Source organism: Rana temporaria, chromosome 12 (genome assembly GCF_905171775.1).
Source record: "Rana temporaria chromosome 12, aRanTem1.1, whole genome shotgun sequence".
NCBI classification, from domain to species: Eukaryota; Metazoa; Chordata; class Amphibia; order Anura; family Ranidae; genus Rana; species Rana temporaria.
Window position 1 is genome coordinate 112679681 of NC_053500.1, and position 20248 is coordinate 112699928.

The window sequence follows — 20248 nt, forward strand, 5'->3', positions numbered from 1 at the left end:
ATAATACCTTATTTCTCTTATTTTATTTTCATAATCAATTAGTTGGCCAATTATAGCGCCAACAGTTTGTGCTGCACTTTACAACATGAGGGCAGACAGTACAGTTACAATACAATTGAATACGGGAGGAATCAGAGGACCCTGCTCGTTAGAGCTTACAATCTACAGAGGGTCAATTGATACAAAAGGTAAAAACTGTGGGGAATGAACTGATGGAGAAAATGAAGATGCAGTTGTTAGGTGTGGGCTGGATAGGCTTCTCTGAGGAGGAGGGTTTTTCAGGGATCGTCTAAAAGCTAATTAGGAGTAGGAGATAATCAGACAGATTGGGGTAAGGAGTTCCAAAGGATTGGAGAGGCTCTGAAAAAGTCCTGAAGGCGAACATGGGAGGAGATGACGAGAGAGCTAGAGAGCTGGAAGTCTTGAGAGGAACGAAGAGAACGATTAGGTTGGTATTTTGAGACTAGGCTAGTGATGTAGTTGGGGGCTAAATTGTGGATGGCTTTGTAAGTTGATGTTAGTACAGTAAAACCTTGGATTGCGAGCATAATTCGTTCCAGAAACATTCTTGTAATCCAAAGCACTTGTATATCAAAGCAAATTTCCCAATAACAAATAATGGATGGGCACTGATAGGCGGCATGGATGGGCACTGATAGGCGGCATGAATGGGCACTGATAGGTGGCATGGATGGGCACTGATAGACGGTACGGATGGGCATAGATGGGCATAGATGGGCACTGATAGGTGGCACTAACGTACTAATGTATGTGTTGTACTAATGGATGCCAATCAGTGCCAAACAATAATGCCTGCCAATCAGTGATGCCCATTGTGGGCACTGATTGGAATCCATTATGGGCACTGATTAGCATCCTTTTTTTTGTGATTGTCATCCCTGGTGGTCTAGGGTGGCATATTTGTGGTGGGCATCCCTGGTGGTCTAGTGGCATCCCTGGTGGTCCAGTGTGGGCATCCTCGGGGGGGCTCCGTTGATACTCGATCAGTGCAAACCCCCCCCCTGTCAGAGGAGCAGCCGAACGGCTCTCTAATCCCGTCTGACAGATTACCGTCTTTTCCTGTTTACATCGTGAACAGCCGTGATTGGACACGGCTGATCACGTGGTAAAGAGTCTCCATCGGAGACTCTTTACCTAGATCGGTGTTGCGGGGTGTCAGACTGACACCATGCAACAACGATCGCCGCAAAGCGCCCAATATCCTAAGGACGTCATATAACGTCCAGTCAGGATATTCAAACCACTTTGCCGACGTCTGCAATGGGCAGGTGGCAAGTGGTTAAAAAAAAAAAAAATAACCCGTACAACCCCTTTAAGAGATTTGCGATGTCATTGGTTAGAAAGGGGCATATTTTGGTCATGTTGCAGAGGTTGAGGCAGCAAAATTTGGACAGTGATTGGACGTGGGGCTTGAGGCTAGGTTTACACTATTGCGAATTGGATGAGGATTTCTCCGCATCCAATTTGCATGTCAGGAGATTGTGACCGGCTCCCTATGGAGCTGGTTCACACATCTCTAGGGTGGCTCCGGTGTAAATTGCACAGGAGTCCTATGCATCCTCTGGTCCGTTTCAGGTCCGAATTCAGCCAAAAATTCGGACAGAAATCGGACCACTCCGGTCTTCAGTGTGAACCCAGCCAAAGGGAGAGTCCAGAACAACACCTAGGACCCTGGCATGCGGAGATGGGCTGTTAGTTGTTGCAGGCCTACACAGATGTTAATGGAGCCTTAAAAAATGACATGAAATGTAGAAACTACAAAACTTTACTACTTTTTTTTTTACCTTTTGACACAGCAGTAAAAAAATAAGTATTTTTTATTATGTGACTCGTCCAGAAAAATTTCCCTCAGAAGGCTCCCATATTGTTGTTTACCACACATCCTCCTGGTCACTGCTGTAGATCACAAAACACTTTAAATTGTGATAAATCTGAACACAGAAATGCAACCAGCCCCTGATAATCCGTAAATCTGACAGGATTAGTGCTTGCTCATCGAGGTCTGAGCAGACAGAGTCATCCACAGACTGCTCATCTTTATCCCTCCGTGCATCAGGCATTTTCACTGCTCCTTGTACAGGCCACAGGGCAGGTGTTATTTTATTGTGCGTGTTTACCGAATTATACACATGGCATTGTACATATGACCTTATGTCAGATTGGTCATAATCCCTTCCCTAAGCAGACCTCCGGTGAGCCCCAAGCGTAACTGGGCCTATACAATAGAAGACTCAGTATTACAAGCATCTACATCCAGTAATGATTCTGTCATTCACCACTGAGAACAGAAGTTATTTAGCAATTATGCCAAGCATGAGCTGCCATATAAACCATGTGCTAAGAGACTAACCTGTCATAAACTGGTGCATTAAGCATAGCAAAGCAGGCTAAGTGCAATGTGCACAAACAATGGGAGAACCTGTCGTGTTCCTGCGTTGAAAGCATTCTAAAGTCATAACCCGTCAGCGAAGGTAAAACACTTTGAGCTGTAAGGATATCTACACAACAACACTGTCTGGTTTTAGCTGAAATGTGTATTTCAGAAAATAATGTTCAGTAGTAAAAATAGGACGTTAGGGCCAGATTCACGTAGAATTGCGGCCGTGTAACGTAACCCGTTTACGTTACACCGCCGCAAGTTTTCAGTGTAAGTGCCCGATCCACAAAGCACTTACCTGTAAATTTGCGGCGGTGTATCGTAAACACGTCCGGCGCAAGCCCGCCCAATTCAAATGGGGCGGGTACCATTTAAATTAGGTGCGCTCCCGCGCCGGACGTACTGCGCATGCTCAGTTTTGAAATTCCCGCCGTGCTTTGCGCGATGTGACGTCATTTTTTAGAACGGCGACGTGCGTAGCGTCCATTCGTATTCCCGGACGTCTTATGCAAAAACAAAAAAAAAATTAAATTCGACCCGGGAACGACGGCCATACTTTAACATGGCTCGACTAAAGTTAAGCCATGTTAAAGCATTACTAGCGACGGGAAAAACCTTCGTGGATCGCCGTAAATCCTCATTTGCATACCCGACGCTGGAATACGACGCAAACTCCCCCCAGCGGCGGCCGAAGTATTGCATCCTAAGATCCGACAGTGTAAGTCAATTACACCTGTCGGATCTTAGGGCTATCTATGCGGAACTGATTCTATGAATCAGCCGCATAGACAGGACAGGAGATACGCCGGCGTATCAGGAGATACGCCGTCGTATCTCCTCTGTGAATCTGGCCCTTAGTTCTTGCTTGGCCTCGGTACATCTCATCCTGCTGCTTAGTATTCAAGGACGGTCACAGATCTTCTTTGTGAACTTCAATATGCTTCTCGTCTACAGTAACAAACACATTACTCTATAATTAGTAATTTGCTGTACATTGTCATCAGTTAGTAAGGTAATGTAGAGAATGACATCCACATAGCCAGAAATGGGGTGGAGATTTAAGTTCTCCAGCTTACTCTGATTTGCTTCTGAAAACACTGGCCTCCCCAAGTGGACTTCCTACACATACTTTAACCACTTAAGCCCCGGATCAATATGCTGCTAAATGCCCAAAGGCGTTTTTACAATTCGGCACTGCATCGCTTTAACAGACAATTGCGCGCTCGTGCGACGTGGCTCCCAAACAAAATTGGCGTCCTTTTTTCCCCACAAATAGAGCTTTCTTTTGGTGGTATTTGATCACCTCTGCGGTTTTATATTTTTTGCAAAAATAGAGCGACAATTTTGAAAAAAATGCAATATTTTTTACTTTTTGATGTAATAAATATCCCTCAAAAACATATATAAAAAAAAAAAATTCCACAGTTTAGGCCGATACGTATTCTTCTACCTATTTTTGGTAAAAAAAATCGCAATAAGCGTTTATCGGTTGGTTTGCGCAAAATTTATAGCGTTTACAAAATAGGGGATAGTTTTATTGCATTTTTATAATTTTTTTTTTTTTTTACTACTATTGGCGGCGATCAGCGATTTTTTTCGAGACTGCGACATTATGGCGGACACTTCGGACAATTTTGACACATTTTTGGGACCATTGTCATTTTCACAGCAAAAAATGCATTTAAATTGCATTGTTTATTGTGAAAATGACAGTTGCAGTTTGGGAGTTAACCACAGGGGGCGCTGTAGGAGTTAGGGTTCACCTAGTGTGTGTTTACAACTGTAGGGGGGTGTGGCTGTAGGACTGACGTCATCGATCGAGTCTCCCTATAAAAGGGATTACTCGATCGATGCAGCCGCCACAGTAAAGCCCAGGGAAGCCGTGTTTACATACGGCTCTCCCCGTTCTTCAGCTCTGGGGAGAGATCGCGACGGAGCGGCTATAAACGAATAGCCGCGCCGTCGTCCCGGATCGCTCCCCGCGGGAATCCGACCGCCGCATGTACGCCCATTTGCCTGTACGTGCCATTCTGTGGACGTACATATACATGCGGCGGTCGGGAAGTGGTTAAGCTAAAACCTAGTACACACTAGGGGCCAGATCCACAAAGCAGTTACGCTGGCGTATCTATTGATACGCCGCGTAACTTCTAGGTTGCTCCGGCGTATCTTTGTTTTGTATCCACAAAACAAGATACGCCTGAAGCTGGGCTAGATCCGACTGGCGTACGTCTTAGTACGCCGTCGGATCTAAGGTGCATATTTACGCTGGCCGCTAGGTGGCGCTTCCGTCGATTTCCGCGTCGAGTATGCAAATTAGCTAGATACGCCAATCCACAAATGTACGTCCGGCCGGCGCATTTTTTTACGTTGTTTCCGTAAGGCTTTTTCCGGCGTAAAGTTACCCCTGCTTTATGAGGCGTAGCCAATGTTAAGTATGGACGTCGGGCCAGCATCAAATTTTCCGTCGTTTGCGTAAAACGTTCGCGAATAGGGCTTTGCGTAGAATTACGTTCACGTCGAAAGCATTGGCTTGCTGCGGGTTAATTTGGAGCATGCGCACTGGGATACCCCCACGAATGGCGCATGCGCCGTTCAAAAAAAACTTCATTTACGTGAGGTCAAGACGTATTAACATAAATCATGCCCCCATCTCATCCATTTGAATTGCACGCCCTTACGCCGACACAGTTACACTACGCCGCCGTAACTTACGGCGCAAATTCTTTGTGGATATGGAAAATACGCTGTAAGTTACGGCGTCGTAGTGTATCTGAGATACGCTTCGCCGGATGTATAGATGCGCCAAGATACGTGGATCTGGCCCTATTCATTTATTTTTGTTCAACTCAGCAGGCTGAATAAAAAAAAAAAGAACTAAAGAGCTCGGGAGGAGCTGCTGTACTAACTATGCAATGTTAGCACAGCACTCTCCCCTTTTGAGCTATTGTGTTTTGATAGGGTGACTCCCCCCCCCCCCCCCCCCCCCCGCCAGAACACACAGGTCAGCACTCTCAGCCTTTGGCTGAGAGCGTTATTTGGATGCCGACAGGCAGACCTTTTTTGGTCTCACTCACGCCCCTCTGACAGAAGCCAGCCAAATGGAAAAATAGCCGTTCATGTCCTTGAACCTTGTAGGCAGGTGCAGTCTACTTTCTCCACTGTAGGTGGCACTCCTCTGCAGCAGCACCGCAGCTGGAGAGGAAGTAACACAGTTCCTCTATGGTTTCCTGGGTCACTAGCAAAGCACCCAATTGGATGCTACAGCCCCATGTGACTCTAGCTGCCATCTTGGGTCAGGCAGAGCCCATTTTAAGAAGAACTCCAGTTTTTCCTCCCCAAAACAACAGATGCAGTGTGCATGTAAATTAATCACAACCCCACTGTCAGTTTGTGTGTAACTTACCTCCTTTAGCCGTATACAGCAGGTGTCTGTGTCTGTCATGTCGCTCCTCCTCCTGGCTCAATTTCAAAGTTCTCTGACTTCCTGTTACTTTCCTTTTCCAGTCCTGATACTACACGTCCCATGATCCTTTGAGTCTCTGTAGCTTCAGGGCAGGCTATGGGAGTTACTTGTACTTGGGTCCTTGTGGGTTTTTCTGGGCCTTCCTGTGGATGGTGAAAAGTGTAAATGTGTCATTCCTGTCTTGCAGCATGCCAAAGAATACAGGCTTACTGCAACACTACTATGGAAGAGCTATGGTAGGTTATTATGATGGTGTTTTGGCCTTATTTCTTTTATATATAGCCGCTTGATTGGATAACGCCAAGGGAAAGTTACCTACACGGATAGAAGGGGTTAGGAAAAAGATCTGGGTGCACTGCTAGATGAAATATGGGAGGATGTATTAGAACAAGTAGTCATGGTGTCTGTATTATCCCAACAAAGTTTATCTCAGCTATTTATAATCTATAGAGCGTATAAGACTCCGCTTAAACTCTATAAGTGGGGTAGACTTGATAAATCAAACTTCCCGAGATGCTCCATATTCCCTGCAGATTTACTGCATATGTTGTGGAAATGTCCTAAATTATTTAGATACTGGGAAAGTTTGGTAGACACCATTAATGGTGTTTATCGAACCCGAATAGAAATGGACCCTAAGGTGTGTATACTGGGCTATTCAGAAAAGGAAAGATATTCAATGGAAGTAAAAATACCTATCAATAAGTTGTTATAGCCCGAAAAATAAAAGGCTCTAAAGTGGGTGTCTTCTGGTGTACCCACATATGAGGAATGGAGGTTACAAGGTAATAAAGCCTTATTAAAAGAAAGACGGGTATATCAGAATTGGGGTTTGCTAGATAAATTCCAAAAAATGTGGGAACCATGAATGGTAGCACCTGGCTTGGCACCTTTTTTTTTTAATAATACCTGACGGTACTATAAGCGTGGATAGGTCATCCTTAAAGCGGAAGTCCGCCCACCGCTGCAAAAATTAAAAGCCAGCAGCTGCACATACTGCAACTGCTGACTTTTAATAATCGGACACTTACCTGCCCTGGAGACTAGCGATGTCGGCACCGTAGCTTATGTTTCCATCAGCTGCCGGGTGCATGCCGCCTCCATTGTGAGTAAGGGAACGTGGCAGTGAAGCCTTATGGCGTACAACCAGCGCAAGTTCCACTTTTGGGTGGAACTTCGCTTTATGGTACAGGGACAGGGGCGGACTGACAACTCATGGGGCCCCTGGGCAATAGAAGATTATGGGGCCCCTCTGGCTTACAGATGACCACCACGCCAGGAGGTAGTGCAGAGGCGGGCAGCTAAAATCTTGGGATATTCACATTAAAAGCATGTCATTTTCGGACATATCAGGGACAGATCTAAAAAAAACACAGATTTTTACATACTGTCCCTGGTTTTACTGAGCCTGGCAACCCGGATGGGGCCCCCTAGTGGCATGGGGCCCTCGGGCAGTGCCCGAGTGACTCAATGGTCAGTCCGCCCCTGTACAGGGAGATTTAGGAATCATAATTATACCCAAATAGGACTTAAAAATCTATGGGAGATATATGTTCTGTAGGAGGATAAGAAGGAAGGGGCTATAAATTGATGTAATATATAGGTGTATGATGAAGATAAAGTGAAAAATAAGGAAATAGTAAGTCAAAATTTGCTAATAATGAAATGCTGCTATGATGTAATAATATGCTTGGGAATAAGTTTTATTTTTTTTGTTTTCTTTATGTTTTGTTTTTAGTCAGTGTTTGTTTTTATAAGTTTTAATAGGAAAATTACCGTATGTGTTAACTAAGAAGAGAATTTAAATGAAATGGGAAAATGTATTGAGCCTGGGTATGCCCAATTCAATTGGCTCTGTTTTGTACAAAAAAAAATTCTCTTAATAAAAAAGAACAAATATATTACAAATAACAGCCCTTTTCTTTAGGGTAAGTGTATTTAAGCTGAGGCGATGAGCAGAATTTTGTGGTTTCGTGAAATTTTGGTGAGAAATTAAGAGTTCCCTGTATAATTCACCATTTTGACAAAAGGCATTGAAGTCAATGGAGGAGGTGAAGTTTTGGTGGGTTTTGGTATTTATAAAACTGTGTTGGGTGATAAGGGTTACAGAAGCCCCATTTTTTTAATAAGCCGTTTTTTAACTACCTTGAACCTGTTTTTGAGCAAGAAAATTGGCCATCATTAGCCTCTATATTTAACTTTTTTTTTTTCACAGAAAAAAACAGACTGTGAAAAAAGTTAAATAAAAGTCTAAAGCAACAGTACACAAATAACAATCAAATGAAAAAAAAGGAAAAATCATAAAAACTTTAAAGAACTTTAAATAAAATAATTTAAATAATATTAATTATGCAAAAAAATCTCAGACCCTCTAAATACATAAAAACTTCTCATTTTTCCTAAGCAGCCAAATTAGTAAAATTTTGAGTTTTTACTGCAGAAAATTTCACCAATGGTGAAATCAGTAATTTTGCAGTGAAATCAATTTTAACCGAAATTATTCTACTAATTCCTAATAAGCAGCAACACGTCCGTCTGCTTGCTGTCGATATGCTGAGAACATCTCGCAATAATTCAGTGCAGAACTGACGCATTTTAGACTGGGCAGTGCCCTCACTTATGCATGGTCTGAAGTGCGTAAGCCTGGACTGCACTGATGCAAGACTTTCCTAATAAAGGGATTGCATGGACGTGTTGCTGGCTTACTCTTTGCTTATATTCTTTGTGTGATTGGCAGCCAGTGGTGGGAATGACGGAGAGAATTAGCATTTAAAGAATGAGAGAAATGGTGGTTAAGCTGAAAAGCAAGATTCAGGATGGAATGGTGCCAGTTTGCTCACTGGTAGCCTACAGAAAAGGGTGTTACAACTGTCAAGCGTGAAGATCATAAGGGCACGCCATAGCATTTTAGTTGTATCGTGCCTAAAGGATGAATGTAGGAAATGATTTTGAGTTAGAAATTTAAAAAAATGGGTTATGTTAAGGGTTAAAAGAAAGGCGCTAGCCGCGCTATCACATAATAGTAAATTAATAAAATGTAAGGAGCTGCATTTTCAATGCTACTGATAAACTAGGACAAGGAATTTTCATTAAACGTTACGTTCCTTCTGTTTACCATTATGATACTCCACTGTGTCTATTTTACCCAATTTATTATACTCATGTATTGAGTCTTGTATCCTGCACGACCTATTTCATGCATAATTAGGATTCACAAGCCCATATCATCTTCGTTCACCCTATCTCACTCAATCCATACTACATCATTCTAGCTCTTTCTATTGTGCGCTCTGCTTCATGCACACTTAATGTATTGGATGCACCAGATCATGCCATCAGTCTCTTCTATTCCTGCTAGCACAAGAATGACATGGACATGTTAACTTTCACCTTGTCTCCTATACGCTTGCTGCATTCCATATATTGGAAATATACAGGGATTGGTCACGGAATGCACATGCTGATGCATTACATGCTACGTACTTGTTTTAAAGAACATGTGGATTTATTGTACATGCAATGCTGGTGTATGCATTCTGTGAGAGCCCCTATATGAGGTATATACGTCTTCCCCCTTTATCTTCAGGTGATTTGGTCAGAGGAGCAGAAATAAAACCTGAACTCCCCCCCTCCAGCTGTTACCATAGAAACCAGAGGAGAGGCTGTATTACATTTTATTCATCAGTTGAAAGAATGAAATAGAAAGGGGAAAAGGAGAGAGAAAGAGATAGGGAGATGAGAGAGAGAGAGAGAGAGAGAGAGAGAGAGAGAGAGAGAAGGAAAGGGCAAGTGAGAGAGAGAGAGAGAGAAGGAAAGGTAGAGAGAGAGAGAGGGAAAGAAAGAGAGGGAAAGGAGAGAGAACGCAAAAGGAAGACTATGGAGAGAGAGAGAGAGAAATAGAGAAGAGGGAAAGGGGGAGTGAGAGAGAAAGAAGGAAAGGAAGAGAGAGAGAGATAGGAAGATTAGAGGGAGAAGGAAAGGGGGAGCGAGAGAGAGAGAAAGAAGGAAAGAGGGAGAGAGAGAAAAGGAAAGGGGGAGCGAGAGAGAGAGAGAAGGAAAGGGGGAGCGAGAGAGAGAGAAGGAATGGGGGAGCGAGAGAGAGAGGGAAATGTAGAGAGAAAGGGAGGGAGAGAGGGAAAAAAAGAGAGGAAAAGGAGAGAAAACGTGAAAGGGAAATTATGTAGAGAGAGAGATGAAGTGAGAAGAGGTAAAGGGAGAATGAAAGAGAAAGAAGCGAAGGGTTGATGCTTTTCTCGGTCCCTGACCCTCTTCTTAAGGCACTTTCTGATTTTCCCAGGCTCAGTCTCGATGGATACCCTATGGCCTCGTACTCACGACCGAGGAACTCGTCATAAATGAAACATCGTTTTCCTCGATGAGTTCCTTTTTTTAGGCTTGTGGAGAAACTTGACAAGCTTTCTTTGCGTACACACTGTCAAGACCAAATCTCCTCATTCTCAAATGCGGTGACGTACAACACATACAATGGCAGGGGAAGTTCGATTCCACTGGCACAACCCTTGGGGCTGCTTTTGCTAATCTCATGTTACTGCGTGTTAACTAAAAGTTTGGTAAGAGACGATTTGCACTTTTCAGACTGTTACAGCGTGACAAATGTGCTATCTCCATTACAAACGCTACTTTTACCAAAGGTGCGCTCCCGTCTCATACTTTATTCTGAGCATGCGCGGGTTTCTTAGCATACACACGAACGTGTTTCTCGTCGAAAACCAGCCCAACGAGGAACACGACGAGGAAATTTGTTCTCTTTTTTCCTTGTCGAGTTCCTCGACAGTTTTATTTATGAAAAGCATACACACGACCGTTTTCCTTGGCAAAAAAGCTCTGCCACCAAGTTTCTTGATGGATTCTGTCGAGGAAAACAGTCATGTGTACGAGGCCTGTGAGACACTTTAAAAGCATTTTTTAGGAGGGCTATTATATCAGAAACTACTGGTATCGAAAGACGCTCTCAGGAATGGGAGGATACTGTTTTTCTGGAGGTGCAGCATAGGGAAGTTGATATGGTGGCAAACCCTAATCCTACTACTCAAAAACACTGGCTAGATGCACAGTCCTTTTATAACTCAGTAGTTCTATCTGCGGCGGAAAAAAGTGTTATTTCCTGCAGAAAAAATATTTTGAGGAAGGGGAGAATACGGGGTCATCTTTTAACTTTTTTTACTCTGATGGCTAGAGCACAGCAGGATGCATCCTCTATTGATGCCACTAGTTCAGACACTGGGGATGTGTACACATTCTGATATTGTTAACACCTTTCGTAAATTCTACTCTGAGCGTTATGGTTCTAAGACTGCAACTACACCAGCAGAATTGTCGACTTCCTTGGATGAGTGCCCCTTTCCCCAGCTTCCCACCTCTAATGTAGTTAAATTGAACTTTCCCTTTGCCCCTGAAGAACTTACTGAGGCCTTGGTTGTTGTTCTTACAATACATGGCTGGGTTATGAGGGCCTTCCAGCTGAGGTCTATTCTCAGTATGGCGATATACTTTAATCCCTCCTTCTTTGCACATTGCGTGAAGCAGCAGATACTGGGGTCTTACCAGACTCTATGAAGGAGGCTATTATAGTTGTAATCTCGAAAACCTGAGAAAGATAAACTCCTTCCAGCCTCATATCATCCCATCTCTCTATTAAAAACAGATGTTAAAATCCTTGCTTGCGTTTTAGCCACCAGGCTATCTAGGGTAATTGATATATTGATCCACTATGACCAATCAGGTTTTATTTCCTCTAGATCAACATCTAATAATATCAGGCGACTTAACCTGCAGGTGCCAGTAAATAATTTGGGCGGTAGGGCCTTTCTGTCTCTGGATGCAGATAAACCTTTTGAGGCCTCATACACACGACCGAGTTTCTTGGCAAAAACCAGCAAGAAACTTGCTGGGATTTTTTTTTTGCCGAGGAAACCGGTCGTGTGTACATTTTTCGACGAGGAAATTGTCGAGGATCCCGTCGAGCCAAAAAGAGAGCATGTCTTCTTTTTCCTAGACGGGAAAGGAGAAACTTGCCTTGTCGAGTTCCTCGACAGCCTAACAAGGAACTCGACGAGGAAAACAATGTGTTTCGCCCGTTAAGTTCCTTGGTCGTGTGTACGAGGCTTGACAGTGTTAAATGGCCCTACCTCTGGGAGATCCTGTTGTGATTTGGACTGGGTGAGGGCTTTATTAACTGACTACTTTATTCCACTTCAAGTGCTAGGCTCCACATTAATAATGTTCATTCTCCTCCTTTTATGTTACATAGGGGTACTCGATAAGGGTGCCCTTTTTCCCCCTTGTTATTTGCCTTAGCGGTAGAGTCTCTAGCCATCATGATTTGGAGGGTCTCAAAATTGTAGGTTTTTGCAGGAGTCTGTAGGAGGAAAAATATCCTTATATGCTAATGATACCCTATTATATTTGGGAGATATCGCTGAATCAATATGGTACCTAATGCCGCTTCTCACTAGATTTGGAGACTTTTCGGGTTTTACTATAAACTGGACTAAATCAATTCTTATGCCTCCCAATCCACTGACCTCCCCTTTATCTGAATGTGCAAGGCAGATTCCTATAGACACCTCCTTTAAATACCTTGGAGTAGTGGTGTCCCCAGATCCTTCCTGATACCTTCAATTGAATATGACTCCATTGTTAGATGACAACTAATAAAAAGTCATGGTTGGAGTAAACTTCCTCTATCGGTGGTAGGAACAGTCAACCTAATAAAAATGATCTGGGCCCCCACAACTCCTTTATATTTATACGCAAACGACGTAAAAATTTCAAATTTCGTCGCGGGGAACGATGCCCATACTTAACATACTTAACTGTGGGAATGGAGTTGGGTGTATAGGATTTTACTGTGTTTTTTAATTTTTGTTTTTTTTTATTTTTTGTGGTTGAACTGGATGGACTTGTGTCTTTTTTCAACCTGACTAACTATGTAACTATGTAACTATGTAACTATGTAACATTGGCTGCGCCTCATATACCCAGGGGTAACTATACGCCGGAAAAAGCCGAGCGCAAACGACGCTGTTGTATCTCTTTGTGAATCTGGCCCATTGAGTCCCAGTTTAGGGACCATATTTGAAAAAGACAGCAAGTGCAGATTTGCTTTACAACTGTACAATATGGTAAGAATGGGGGGGGGGGGGCTGAAATGTACTTCCTGGTGGCTAAGTTACAGCAATTTGCTGGCTGGGGATGTCGGGAAAAATATGGACCCTATTGCTCAGCTGATTATGCTTCCTAATCCCGATTTGCCTGCAATTTCTCATTTGGACATGGACCTACAGGCTCTTGCCCTCTCTTGTCATAATAGGGACCTCTTGAAAAGAGTTTGGGGTGCTTTGAAAACATTGCTATCCACCTTAGGCTTCTTTGTGTTTACTCTTTATGGCACAACCCCAGGTAACCTGAACTGTGGATAAAATCACCTCTGTGCACATTACATTTAGGATTAATGGGTGTATCTCTCCTACCCCAGTCAAACAGTTTGGCAGGTGTTCGGTAGGCCCGGTGGAGAATAAATAATTGAGAGAGATTCTGTGCAGCTTATATAGAGCAAAGGGGAACCAATTCTAAAGCCATGTCCCATTGATTTTATCCACATTTGGCATTGCCCTAAACTCACGCGATATTGGGCGGAGGAAAATCATTTCCTTGTTCACCCAATCACCTATTCCCAGTGAGCCCTGTGTGTTTATAGGGTTAGATGCTGGATTATATCAACCAGGTACTTATATTATGATTATCCGCCTTCTGTATTTAGCCAGAAAGTTAGTGGCTCAATAATGGATGTCCCCTGTGGTACCCACCAAAAAGCAGTGTGTGAATTATGTTAATTCTCTCTTACTAAGAGAACAGCTTACCTACCACCATCATAATGCTTTGCACAAATTTGATTTGATTTGGCAGAATTGGTTAAACACTCCTGGATTGGCCCCACAAATATTAGTAATGGATAGGCTGCTGCAGATGTGAGTGTTGACAGTTCCCCCTAAGGGAAATGCTATATATGTTCCCACCAGTTTTCTTATGCTGCTCTGATGATATGCATGTCTTTTTGCTATATGTTGTATTACCTAATATGTTCAGAAGAGAACGGTTGTTTGTTTTTACCTGCCTTGTGTTTGTACCACAGTTTATTTTTATTTTGTATATTCCTACCTTTTCATGAGATCTGACTCGGGCCTGGTCAGACACAGTCTCTGTTTTTACTCTTTAATATTATTAAAAGAGTTTGGATTAAAAAAAAAAGAAATCTCCCAATATGTCACAGCATGTCACAGACTAAAGCCCTGTACACACGAACGGGATTCCCGGCAGAATCAAGTCCACCGGGAATCCCGACGGGAAAACCGAGAACCTCCTCAGTAAGTTTCCTTGTGTACATACTGCCGGGTTTCCCGTCGGGAAAACTGCGGGAGAGATTTGTCTGGGAATCCCGGCCGTGTGTATGCTCCCTCGCAGTTTTTCCCTATAGGAAAACTGCCGGGTTTAAAACCTCTGGGAATACCGGTGGGAAAATAGAGAGCAGGTTCTCTATTTTCCCGCTGGGATTCCCGGCAGTTTTCCTGTCAGAAAACTGCGGGGAAGCATACACACAGCCGGTTTTCCCGGCCAAAAGCTTTACTGGCAGGAAAACCGGTCGTGTGTACGAGGCTTAAGAGGGACAAGGAAAACTGTGAACCTATGAATCCTTTACATGAACTCACCCCCTATTCCTATTTACTCCAAAAGATTGCCCTAGAGCTATTCAACTCATGCTAACTCTTAAGTTGATTTGGCTATGCTAAAATGTATTTCATCCAGCCAATAAGGTTTATTTAAATTTGAGGTAGAGAGAGAGAGAGAAGAAAAGAAGGAGAGAGAAGAAGGGAAGGGACAGGGAAAGGAGAGAGAACAAATAGGAGATGAGAGAGAGACAGTAGGAAAGAGAGGGAAAGAAGAGAGCTGATGGAGAGTAGTGATGTGCAGAACACCCCTGAGTTCTGTTCTGCACCAAAACTCCAGAACAGGGAAAAAGTTCTGACCAGAACCCAGAATCCTATTAACATCTATGGGACCAGAAGTCGAAAAATAAAAAGCCCCTATTTTTAAGGCTTGCATGCAAGTTATTGGCTATAAAAAGGGGTTTGGGGCCCGGATACTGCCCTGGGGGACATGTATCAATGCAAAACAACTTAATTTTTTTTTTAAATGAACAGTAATTTTAATGATGCTTAAAGTGGAACAATAAAAATGAAAAATACCTTTAAATATTGTGCCTGGGGGGTACCCTTAGTCTGCCTGCAAAGTGGTCCACCTGTACTGTGTATAGAACCTGCTGCAGCAAAACTAAAGAAAAAAAATACATTTAAATTAATTTTCCCTGAAAGCTTTCTTTATTTTGTAAACAACGGCTTGCGGAGCTAGTCTGTATGATGCTGCCATATTTTGGTGCACTCAGATTAGAGATTTGTTGTATAAATTCTGGTGTCTCTTTGCCAGACTTTGGATGGAAATAACAACGTTTTGTATCACAGTGAGCAAGCCTTATGTGCAGAAGCCTAATTATAGTACAGATTATTTTTTTTTTGCAAACTTTGGATAGAAGTAACAGGTGCAGAAAAATTGGGCCTTGGGTGTTGGTGGTGCCTTCACACCATAACCGTTACAGTTATCTTTGGCAAATGCAGGATTGGACTCTGCTGTTAAAAATTATGTCACACAGGTGCAGAAAAATTGGGCCTTGGGTGTTGGTGGTGCCCTCACACCATAACCCTTCACAGTTATCCTTGGCAAAAGTAGGATTGGATTCTGCTCTTAAAAATTATGTCACACATGTTTGGAAAAATTGGGCCTTGGGTATTGGTGGTGGCTGCACACTCTAACTCCTCACAGGACACAGGACTGGACCTTGCTGCAAAAAACTCAAATTATATGCAGCTGGTTGTGTTGGTGGAGCCTCTGCACCATAACCCTATAGAGATACTCTTGATGAAAGCAGGAATTGGCCTTGCTGTAAAAAAAATTAAATTATATGCACCTGTCAAATAGGTGCGGAAGAATTGGGCCTTAAATGTTGGTGGTGCCTGCACATTGTAACCCCTCACTGTTACTCTTGGGGAGCACAGGACTGGACTCTGATGTAAAGAAATTTAAGTTATATGCACTTGTCAAACAGGTGCACAAACATGTGGCCTTGGGTGTTAATTGTGCTCATGAAACCTATACCAAAAAATGAATTAAGATAAAATAAACACACACAAAGCTAGGTAGCCTAGACAGTCTTGCAGAGATTCCAGATCTCCAACAAATTAAATTGGCAACATCGGCATCAGGGGCTTGATAGCTGCTGCTAATCCTGGATTGATTTATTTTGAGGAATGTCAGTTGGTCAACAGAGTCTGTGGACAGATGACGCACTCTTTTATCTGTCACAAAACCTCCAGCAGCAATGAATGCCCATTCGGAAAGCACACTGGGTGTAGGGCAGCCCAGCAGCTCAATAACATACTGGCCAAGTTCTGGCCAGTGGTCTATTCTCATGACCCAGTAACCCAGTGGATCGTCTACTGGAAAGCTCTCCATATCTGTTTTTGCCCTAGATAGTCTTTCACCATATGATGCAGACGCTGCTGATGGGATCTTGAAGGTGACAGCCCTGGGCGCTGAGGACTAAAACTTTTTTGAAATGCATCACTTATGCAGCCCTCTTTTTCATCGCTCCTCCTTTGACTAACAGATGCTTCAAAAGTACCTTTTAGTTCAATATTATTTTATTAATTTATATATAATTATTATTATTAAAAGTACCTTTTACATTAGGCTGTAGCCTACCAGAGTCTGGAAGGGTGTTACATGAACTCCTCTTTAAGGTGTCCTCAAAATATTTCCTGTGCTCCCTTTGTGAGGGTAGGATGAGTTCCGAGACTTTCCCCTTGTAACAGTGGTCAAGGAGGGTTGCCAACCAATAACGAACCTTCTCCTTGATGCCACAAATTCTCAAGTCCTTTCACAGGCTTTGAAGAATAAGGGAGCCCATGCACCGCAAGTTTTTGGAGGCATGACAATCAGAGTCCCTGGAGTCACTGAGGATAACACTGTCTGGAACTGCCTCCTCCCAGCCACATATTACTCCCAAGGTTTCTGGGGACTGAAAACCATCTCTTAAGGTTTGATGTATGTCTTCCTCTGCTTCAATGCCTCCAAAACTGCCAGAATCCTCATCCTTTTCCCTCTCCTCATGTGTGTTTTGAGGCGTCGCAAATATGGTGTCTGTATAAAGCTGGCTTTGAGAGGAAAGGAAGTCCTTCTCTTCCTCCCATTGCTCTGCCTTGAGTGCCCTGTCCACACAGAGTATGCTCCAGCAGGAATACAAGAGGAATAGTGTCACTGTCACAGCTCTCCATCCTTGTCTCCTCCTCAAATGGTGCATGCATCCTTTATTAGCAGCCATTGTCATCTGGAAAAAATGCCAAGCTCTCCTGAGCCTATCCTTTTGCCATACTCACACAGGTACTCATTAATGGCCCTCTGCAGCATTGCCAGAGTTGAGTTCCACCTGGTGGGCATGTCACAAATCAGGCGGTTTATGAGCAGGTGGAATTTCAACTGATATTCCGCCAACCTAACATCGGCTGTGTATGACTGCCTGAAATGGCTACAGACCCTTCTGGCCTGCCTTAGAAGATCTTGAACCCATGGTACCTGTTTAAGAAATGCTGCACCACCAAATTTAGGACATATGCCAGGCATGGTACATGTGTCAACTTTCCCTGTCGAGGGGGGAAAGAAGGTTAGTGCCATTATCACACACCACCAAAAAAGAAATGTGGTGCTTGTTGCACCATAAGGCCTGGTTCACACCTATGCATTTTTAGTGCATTTTCAGTTTTGCAGAAACACACAAGTCCATTTAACATGGTTTCCTTTGGATGCAGTTCACATCAATGCATTTTATGGAAAGGGCCAGGGACTTTTTCCAAATTTTTGGATCACAGTCAAGTCTCAAGCCTCGTACACACGACCGAGGAACTCGACAGGCGAAACACATCGTTTTGCTCGTCGAGTTCCTTGTTAGGCTGTCGAGCATCTCGGCGAGCCAAATTTCTCCATTGCCGTCGAGGAAAAAGAAGACATGCTCTCTTTTTGGCTCGATGAGATCCTCGACAGTTTCCTCGTCGAAAAGTGTACACACGGTCGGTTTCCTTGGCAAAAAAAAAAAAAACAGCAAGTTTTGCTTGAGGCTTTACTCGCCGGGCCTCGGGTACTACTGGGTGGGGAGTAGAGGAAGATCACTCTGCCGGGGAAGGCAAGGAGATAAGCAGGCAGGGGGCTGGACAGGACTTGAGCCAAGGCAGAAGAACATGCGAGCTGAGCTGAATGGGCATGCACCTGAAACTGAAGAAATATTCCCTCGGCTCCAACTAAGCCTGTAGAAGCCGTGAAGCGGGGAGGGGTGTAATTCAGTTTTTTTTTTATTCTGCACTGACTGTCTTTGAATTTGCCCATGTTCCAATCCAATCTGGGGACAAAACCTGGGACAGACTTGGTTCGGGGACAGCGTCCTCAATCCGGGGACTGTCCCGAGAAACCGGGGATGTCTGGTCACCCTACTATACTCACACTACGGCTGACACGCTACACTGACACTAACTAGCTTTTTATTATCTCCAACTTCACACTGCAAAAGGTTCATGACTTTGGGCAAAGTCATCATGACTCTGTCCAAACAAGGCTCTGAAGCCTCGTACACACGTCCGAGGAACTCGACGGGCGAAACACATCGTTTTGCTCGTCGAGTTCCTTGTGAAGCCGCCGAGGATCTCGGTGAGCCAAATTTTCCCATTCCCGTCGAGGAAAAAGAAGACATGCTTTCTTTTTGGCCCAACGAGATCCTCAACGGTTTCCTCGTCGAAAAGTGTACACACGACCGATTTCCTCGGCAAAAAAAAAAACCCAGCAAGCTTCTTGCTGGTTTTTGCCGAGAAACTCGGTCGTGTGTACGAGGCTTACAGTGCTCTGTGCCCTGATTGGGCAATTCAGGGGTGTTACAATGCACTGTGCAGCGCGCAGTGCATTGTGGGGTGCTTGGCGGCGCCGTTCGCTCCACGAACACCCGAATGGGTGAAAATAGAGAGGGAGAGGTAAAAAGAGAAAGAAAGGAAGAGGAAAAGGAGAGAAGGAAGGTAAGGAAAGGAATCAGATGGGTAGATGAGAGAGGAGATGAGAGAGAGGAGAGAGAGGGAAAGGAGAGAGAAGAGATAGGGTGAGGGGCGGAAGAGAGATGGAGAGAGAAACAGAGATATAAGCAAGGCAATTAAAACACACAGACAGGAATTTACTGAAGGAGACAGAATCTAGAGCAGCTGTGCAAAGCAACCAATCAGTTTCAAGCTTTCATTTTCAAAGCTTTACTTGAACAAACGATGATAGAAGCTGATTGGTTGCAATGCACAGCTACTCCCGATTTTGTATACTTCGGTTTTAGTAAATTACTCCAAGACAGATTAAAAGAGAACAAAAAGAAGAAGGCAGGGGGAGACAAATTGTAGCCATATATGCTTGGATTTGATTATCTGATCGATCTGCAAATTGAACGAAACAATCAAATCAGAAAACATTCCAATAGGCATAATTTCACTTCTGGTTTAGATCGGAATCGATCAAACTGAGAGATCGACCAGGGTGAAAAATGATCGATCGTGTTGCATCGAGATATTGTTCATGAATTGAATAATATCTCAATTGTTCAGTTTATGAGATTGCCTGGTGAGAACTTAGATGTGATTGTATGCTCTTATTTTCCAAACATCATTCTAAATCCACTTCCTATGTATGTCATATTGATCAATGGGGTTGTCAACTATAGAAACGATTATTTCTGCTGGGAGAGATCAATTAGTAAATAAATCGATAATTTACCGAAGCATGTATGGCCACTAAAAGAGAAAGATTAAAAAAGAAAATAATTAGGGAGGGATAGAGAGAAAGAGAGGGGAAAAAGAGTGTGGGTGGGGGATGGAGAAGAGATAAATGAAAAGAGAAAGCAAGGGGAGAGAGAGGAAAGAATGATCGGAAGCAAGAGACAAAGAAGGAGAGAAGAAGAATATAGTGTGAAAGAGAGAGAAGACGGGAATCAAATGGAAGAAAGATAAGAAAAAGGAGAGGGGGAGAAGGAGAGTAGAGGCACAGGAGGCAGAAAAAGGAAAGAGAGGGAGGAGAGTAAAGCCACGTACACACGATCGGATTTTCCGACAGGAATTGTGTGATGGCAGGCTGTTGGTGAAAAATCCGACCGTTTGTACGCTCCATCGTACAATTGTTGTCAGATTATCTGTGGACAAATGTTGGATATGGCAGGCTTTAAAATTTTCCACGAACAA